Below are 8,300 nucleotides of genomic sequence, written 5' to 3' on the forward strand. Positions count from 1 at the left end.
CGCCTTTTATATTACTGGAAGTCAGGTGACAGGTGGGAATACTGACCATTATACTATCGAGGATCTTATTGGAAGCATGTACGCATGGTAAATTATGTTTTTCCCTTCACTCAGTGGATGTTATTGTTAGCGGTGTTACGCTGGTCATGGTCATCACTTGAAAGCAGCGATGAGTCTGGCTCCTTTGCAACATCTAAAGCATTCCTTGGTAGTGGAAAAGAAGACATTTATCAAACGTTCTAAAAATGGAAGACACAGCTGTCAACGGTCGGATTCATGAACATCTTACAGCGGATTATGACAAACACAAAGATAACGAGAAGCCTGTGAAGCAGTTCGTCAATGTTATGCCATAAAAGTTTTCAGGAAAGCCGAAAACTGTTCGATCTATTGATCTCATCGTACATTAAAATAAACCTGTTCCACATTTCAACCGACAGTTCTCAGACGCAGCAATGGAAAAATCAAATAGCAAAACATCGGTGCAAGAATCGAACAATAACCAACAAGCCCTGCAACTCTTAGCTAACAAGCTACTCACTTGCTTTGGATATGTAGCCAGCCCGGGCAAGCCGTCTCTAAAAATGCGAGGCCTAAGTGCCACTCCACGAGGGAATTTTCCCGGAAGAGACTCCTTAGGGCGCGTCCAATAAATATCCTAGTCAGGATTTACGCATCGAACTAAACGCCAAAACGGGAAAACCCTATTAGCTGCATAGATTCACGAACACGATAGTCACTCAGAGAATCAGTAGAAGGATCAGACCGACTCGCGCGCTGTCTCTACGATCTTCGGAAGTGACCGTGTGCTTAGGACATCAAAACGTTGCTGGATAAGGAACTACAACTCGCTGCGTGGCGCTCGTCGGAACTATACAGGCTCGCAAAGGTGAAGAAAGGCGTTGCTTAGGTTAATCGGCAAAAAAGCGCAGCTACAAAGCAAGACCATGTTGGAGGCGAGCGGTTCGATTCTCGGTACGGTCCAGAATTTTTTCGAGTGAAGAATTTGTTGGTTTCCGTTCCAGTTAGGAAGTAATAATCAAAGAAGAAGAAAATTGTCCATCTAGGTAAGCGGATCAAAGAAGTGTCACGCAGGATTTATTTAGCACACCGCATTAGGCCTGTTATGAAAGGCGAGAAGAAGCAGCGTCGATTTCATTGTCAATCTGCGTCGAGAGCAGCCTTCTTCGATCTTCCCGAAGGAAATCGATAATATAGCTATCAGAAGCGAGATATGGAAGGATCTTTACCTGGTTTCAGCAGTGGAGCAAGCGTCATTAGAATGAAACTATCTCATCGTATTCCTTCTTAAATCATCGTGGGAAGCGAAACCACTTTGGTAACATATCGGACCAAGGTGTAACTTTAGTGTAGCGGGCGAAAATTCTACCAGGAACTACGTCGTTCCGATGTGGTAGTAACAGCAGCAAATCGTGATAATAATTCCAAATCAACACAGCAGCAGCAATGACAAGCAGAACAAGAGTAACAGCGTAAATAACCAGCATTTGGACGCAGAAAACGATAAGCAGTGATCGGCATAAACAGTGCAAGAGATTGAAACCGACAGACATTTTGATCGCCAGCGATTCGGCTTTCAGAGATAGCGTGCAATTAGATCACCGCATTACGATGTTTCCGGGTTGAAGCTGGCCTCGATTGAGCATGTGGTAAAGGAGTTGTTTCCCCGGTAGAAACTCCCATAGGGCGAGTCCAGTTGAAATCATGATGATAACAGGAGATCGATCCAGCTTGTCTACCTCCTAAATTTAAACAAATTTTCAACTCAGCATAACCTTTCACACTACCAACATTTTACTTCAAAGCAGGGTTAGAAATCTTCCGAACTTAAACGAAGTGACCTCTCGCGCCAAGCTGTCATCACAAGCAGTTTCAAATCAATTTTCGACCACGCGGAAGACATCGAACATGACTATAGAACGGATCAATTCCAAGGTATGGATAGAAGATGCTGATCGAGAATAGCGAGTACAACAGAAGAATAACATTCGGCACCGTGAAGCGAACAGCACTGTGCCTTAACAAATAAACACATTGCAAAGAATGGATGAAACCTGACCAGGTCTGATTCAGACACGATGTTGTCTCTTTTCAACACTTAAACCAAGCGATGGAAGCTCCTTGATCCTTCTGAAAGAACGTTCAGTGAGGAGCCAACTCCAATGCAAACGAGACAAACAGAAAGCGAGGTCGGTCTATGGACTTGGAAATCGATCGGAAGAGAAGGGTGCGAAACAATTGAACGTGGAAATGCGATGTTGATGAAGATGCATTCGAAACAGTATCAGCTTCCAAAATTGCGATAAATCAGGATGAATCGTAGCTGAAAACGCAAGAAGAGTAGCTGGATTTAACAACGTCAGGATTTAGCAGATCGTAAGGAGAATTTGTACATGAAAAACAACTATCATCGAAAACATGAAGCTTGTTGAACTGCAGAACAGAAATATTCTTCGATCAATGCTGCAAGAGGAACTAGGATACCAAAAGGACCAAGATGTCGTTTGAAAAAAAAAAACTTTATTCAGATGGAAACACCATCGATTCTTCAGGAGGCACCAGAAGCTCATTCTACAGTTACATTCAGGAAGCATAAACTGGAACCGTAATTATTAAGAACGACTAACCTGTATATAGCAGATAACACAGAGTCACAAACTGTCAAACATGCGGTGTAACGACAACGGAATTAAAAGACTTAAACACCAGTGATAAATCGAATATCAAGAATAATGAAACGTCGTCTATTCCAGCAATCTTAACAAAACTTCGATGAGCTACGATTGAAAATCGTGAGCACTCGAAACGAAGAACACCTACTTACAGTTCCTTCTGAATTTGATGAATCAGCATGATCAACTTAATGAAAAATAAAAATAAACGGCCCATCGAGGATCGCAATCAGCTCTAACGGCAACCAAAGGATCATAACTTAGCATAAACATTCCAGGAAGCGAGAAAAATTCATTAATTTCACCGTCATTTCTGTTAGACTACTAGAAGCACAAAATGCAACGAAACCCGCTCAACCAACTACTGACGAAAGCGATACTTCAAAGGCAACCTAAGCAAGCCGTTATCTACAGCCCTACGGTTGCCTTAAGCGAAGCAAAAAAGGACAAAGCAACCGTGAATCAGTCGCATCAGGACATTTTACCCGAAAAGTGTTCAGTTGAAGGGATCATCGTAACCAACTCGTCTAGATCCGAGTGTTATCTATCGGAAGCAGAATTTACACCGTGTACCTGAACATGACAAAAACCGCGGGCGAGCAGAATCCAAAACCGCGAGGGCATTTTGCGTTGGCACCAGCACCCCAAAGTTACTTCCGATCATATTTCCTACCTCTGTGTGAGTAGTTATCATACATTACAATGAAATCGTTACATTTCTGTTCTAGTGTTTCTTCGTTACGTCCCGTGACCTCACCTGTGTGTCAGCCTTTGTTAGCAAGTGTTACTCTAACTAGTATCTCACCTGTTTCATGCAATATTTCTATGCTTCGAAAGTCGGTGCACAGGACAGGGATTGAGGTAAAGGGTGATACCATCTGATGAAAAATAGAAAACAATGCCACATGATGACAAGATCTTGATGACGTCCCTTTGAAGTGGTAGATTCGCCGTCCTGAACTGGAGTTGAATCAATGGCTACCCATCCTTGCCAAACTTCATTCATTCGATGAGCATGTTTCAAGCTGCAATTTGTTTAATTCAGGATTTTTTTTCTGGATGAAGATCGATCGACTCAGACTCCTCGATCCAACCAAAATACAATAATTGTTATTTTGAAAAAAAAATCCGGATATAGTAAAAAATCTCTATCATAGGAACCATAAGTTCAATGATCTTGAAATTTTGTGATTTTTCCCAACTTTTAAAGTTGAATCTTCGGGTAAAGTTTCAGAATTTGAGGTGCATGTTATGGCTGCTAAAAGAAAAGTCGCATTCTCGCCCTTGTTCTTCTTCTTCTTCTTCTTTCTGTTTGAGCTGTCCTCTGACAGCTCAGTGTTGGACTATATGCCCTCGCCCTTGTTAGACCAAAGATTGTTATTGCTATAAAACGATAATTTTTATTAGATTCTCATTCTACTTGCACGAATGGCAAGATACGTACTCCATTTTGCCATTCCATGGGGTCTGGATGCCAGTTGGTCATTATGGCCGCTCGGGACCGGCTACAATCCGGGTGAATGGAAAATGGCTAATCTGAAATTACTCTAAAAATTAACACCAAAGTTGACCATTGAACTATGACTAGACCGATATGGTACTGCCAAACCATTATTTTCCCATATGGGGGTCATACACTGGTCCTGGGGAAGATCCGGAACATCCTTAAAGGTGGTCAAGTCATGAAACTCATTCTGAAGCTCCGCGATTTTTTTTTTTTCAATAGTTTACTACTGTGTTTCAAAAGTAATTTACAATGTGCTGGACTTCTCATGGCCACATGCCGGTCCTCCGGAATATCCGGGACATCCGTAAAAGTGATTAAGTTGATAAACTCGTTTTAAAGTTTTACGACTTGTTTCAAAACGGTTCCTATTGTGCTTGAAAAGTTGTTTACGAAGTGCAATCAGCATTTGAACCGCCCATGGCTACATGCCAGTCGTTCGGAAGATCCGGGACATCCATACTAGTGGTCAATTTGAGAAAATCTTGTTACAATTTTACATTTTTTTTTCAAAACGTTTTCCAGTTGTTTACAGAAAACGGTCACCATTTGAGCTTTCCATGGTCATATGCTATTCCTTTGGAAGATCCAAAACATCCGTGAAAAGGACCAATTCATGGAAATTGTTCCAAAGCTCCGCGATTGCTTTATTTTTTTTACAGCTGACTCAAAATTTATTTACAAAGTACAACGAAGTTGTGCTTCAAGAGTTATTTACAAGAGAATTACGCATTTGGACCTCTCATGGCCACATGCCGGTCCTCCGGAAGATCCGGTATATCCGTAAAATTTACCATTTAATGAAACTCTTATTTTATTTTCGCGATTTTTTACTATCAAAATGTTTACTACTATGCTTCAACAATAATGTACAAATTGCATGCCACCAGCGATTAGGCCAAATCGAAGACATCATATCAAGAAGACTGGCAACTTTGCCAGAATCCAAGCGACAGATACAGTTGCACTGTACTTGAGCAAAGGTGGAAGCAACGCATAGAAAAATGAGCAAATACACAAACCTTTCTTCTTAGGATGTAATCTTTGCTATCAAATTCGCTCGAAGCATTTACCTTTGAGCGGCAGTTGACGCGATTGTACCTGGCTCATAGCGTTCGTACGAGAAGAGTTGCCAGTCTTCTTCTTCGGCCAAATGTTAATCCCCCACAAGATTCGGAACATCTATAGAAGATTAAATTCAAATGACTCATTCGTTAGCTTCACAATCTTTTTTCCAAACGTAGATATTCTTCTTTGCTTCATAATTTATTTATGTAGATCCGGAACATCCGTAAAAATTACCATTTCATAATGAGAGAGAGAAGGATTAGTATTTTCTATTTAATTCCACTACTTTATTTACTTATCCTTGACAGATACGCGTATTTCGTCTACAATGTGCACACTTCTTCAGTGTCTTGTACTAATACTCGACTGAAGAAAAACATCGCATTTACCGAATATATATTAACACAGGTACATTTTCACTTTGAAACTAGGTAAACTTAAATTTAATTTTCTATAGGAACAGGTACTCTGCTGCTTACTCGTTGATGTGTCCTAGGTAGTAACTTGAAAAGCCATGTGTGTCCGTTTCGTTGATCCCTGTTGAGTAAAGTTGAATTACATTGTTTGTTGATCTCGAGGCTTTCTGCAACATCCAATTTCCATGCTGTAGATACGGTTCGTAAAATCGTGATGTCCTCCGTCGATAGTTGGTGGTCCTCTGTGAAGATGTGTTCTGCAACCTTTGATTTGAAATCATATGTTAGGCCTTTTTCCTCTTGCTTTTTGGCCTTATTAACCTCCACTATATGTTCTTTAAACCTAGTTGCTAAAGTTCTCTTGGTTTGTCCTACATATACTTTGTTACAATGATTACAGCTTATTTGATATACACCTGCTTTACCTAAAACATTAACTGGGTCTTTAGTGGATCCTAACAATGATTTCAACTGGTTATGTCTACTGGTGAAAACTAAATCTAATCCGAATTGTTTTAACAGTGGTCTTAGCTTACATCAAATGGAATGGACACTCGTTTCAATGGTTCAGGTGCTGCGGTGAGGGTTGTAAATAATCTCCTTTGTATCGATTTTTTAGCGATGATTGCCTGGATTGTGGTCTCCTTGTATCCGTTGAGTCTTGCTGTTTCGAAGATGTACTGTGATTCCTTAACCTTTTCTGTATCGCTGAGTGGAAGAGTCTGCATTCGGTGAATCATGTGGTGAAAGGCGGCCATTTTCTGCTGGAACGAATGGTTGGAAGTATAGGGGATAACTCTTTTGGTGCTTGTTGGTTTCCTGTAAATTTCGTATTCAAGCGAGGAAGATGATCACGATTCCCTGATGACTAGAAGATCGAAAAATGCGAGTTTCCCGTCTTTTTCTACCTCGTGAGTGAATTTGATATCCTTGTGAATTCTGTTGATCTCATCTAAAATTTGTGGAAGGGCTTCCCGTTTAACTACGCTGAAGATATCGTCAACAAACCTCCACCAACGGTTTGGTAATAGTCCTTTCTCCTTCAGGATTGTCTCCAAGTTGGCCATGAAAAGTTCACACAAGAAGGGGGATAGGGGGTTTCCCATTGGGGCTCCTTTCGTCTGCTTGTAGAAGTTACCTCGGAAAAAGAAGTAGTTCTCTTCCATACAAAGGCGGGTCAGCTTAAGGTACGTCCGAACCTTGTTTCTCCATGCTGCATCCTCTCGTTGTGTTGACAGCCAGTCCTCCAAATGGTTGATCGCTCCCTTGACCGGTACGCTGGGAAAAAGAGCTGTGACGTCGAAAGATACCATAATCTCGTCCTCATTGATGTCTCCTGAAGATTGTAGTTGCTGGGCGAACTCCTGGGTGTTACTAACTGCTTTACTCTGGAACTGATTCGGCATACTCTGGAACTCTTTGACTAGCCACTTCGCTAGTTTGTGGGTGGGGGAACCAACTGCAGACACGATCTCTCGCATTTCATTTCCTGGTTTGTGGACTTTGGGGAGACCTTTGATCCTGGGTAGAATGGGATTGGGTTCCCGTAAACGACCTGCTCCATCTCCTAATATCGATTTGCACTCCTTCAGTGCTTTCTCCACGCGTTTCACTATGTTCTGTAAGGGGTCTACTCGAAGCTGTCTATACGGTCCGTTGTTGATCTTCGTTGTCATCTGATTGTCGTAATCGTCCTTGTCCATGATAACGACCGCGTTTCCCTTGTCTGCTTTCACGTAGTATACTGCTTTACTTTTTAGCTCCTTTAGAATCCGAATTTCTTTTTCGTTGGCGCGACTTTGTTCCTGTCCGTCCTTGATTATGCTCGATGTGATAGTCCTAACCGTATTCTGTGATGTTGTTGGAAGCGTCTTGGTAATCGCTGTTTCTACGTCAATGATGATCTGCCCACGTCTGGATTGCTTGTAACCGCGTATCCTAGCCCCTTGTTGGATTTACCATTTCATGACAATCGATTCATAGTTGCAACGTTTATTTTTCATAATTTGATCTACTGTGATTCGACAATTATTTACGATGTGCAACCAACATTTAGGCCTCCCATAGCTACATGCTGGACCATTGGATAATCTGGAACATCCTTAAAAGCGATAAATTCATAAAACTCATTTTTTTTTCTTCAAATGCGTGATCTACTTGGATTTAATACTAATGTGTTATATACAATTAGTAATTTCGGCCTATCATTGCCATATGCCGGTCCTTCGGAAGATCAGATTTTTTTTAAACTTTGAACAGCCAAAGAAGGTTATTGTCCATCTAATTCCACTTAATTAATTTTGCTATCCATGACAGATACGTATTTCGACTACAATGTGCAATCTTCATCAGTGTCATTCCCACTAAAGACTTTTAAAATCACAGGTATCAAAATGAATTTACAACGTGCAGAATCGGAACCTACCTAACTAATTACCACCCTAATAAAAATAGCCATAAAAGAGAGCTTAACGACGTGTTCGTGGTATCATGTGGTAAAAGTGAACTGGCCGTTGGGTACTTTTTTTCTTACCGTGTAATGCATTGTTGTTCAGCTTGAAATATTGAAACATGAAATCATTTTTTTTACGTAGACTACGTCTTACGGGAAGGTACTGG

This window comes from Ochlerotatus camptorhynchus, unplaced genomic scaffold, assembly GCF_037179485.1.
Source record: "Ochlerotatus camptorhynchus isolate MF236.1 unplaced genomic scaffold, CSIRO-AGI_Acam_v1.1 ptg000124l, whole genome shotgun sequence".
Classification (NCBI taxonomy): Eukaryota; Metazoa; Arthropoda; class Insecta; order Diptera; family Culicidae; genus Ochlerotatus; species Ochlerotatus camptorhynchus.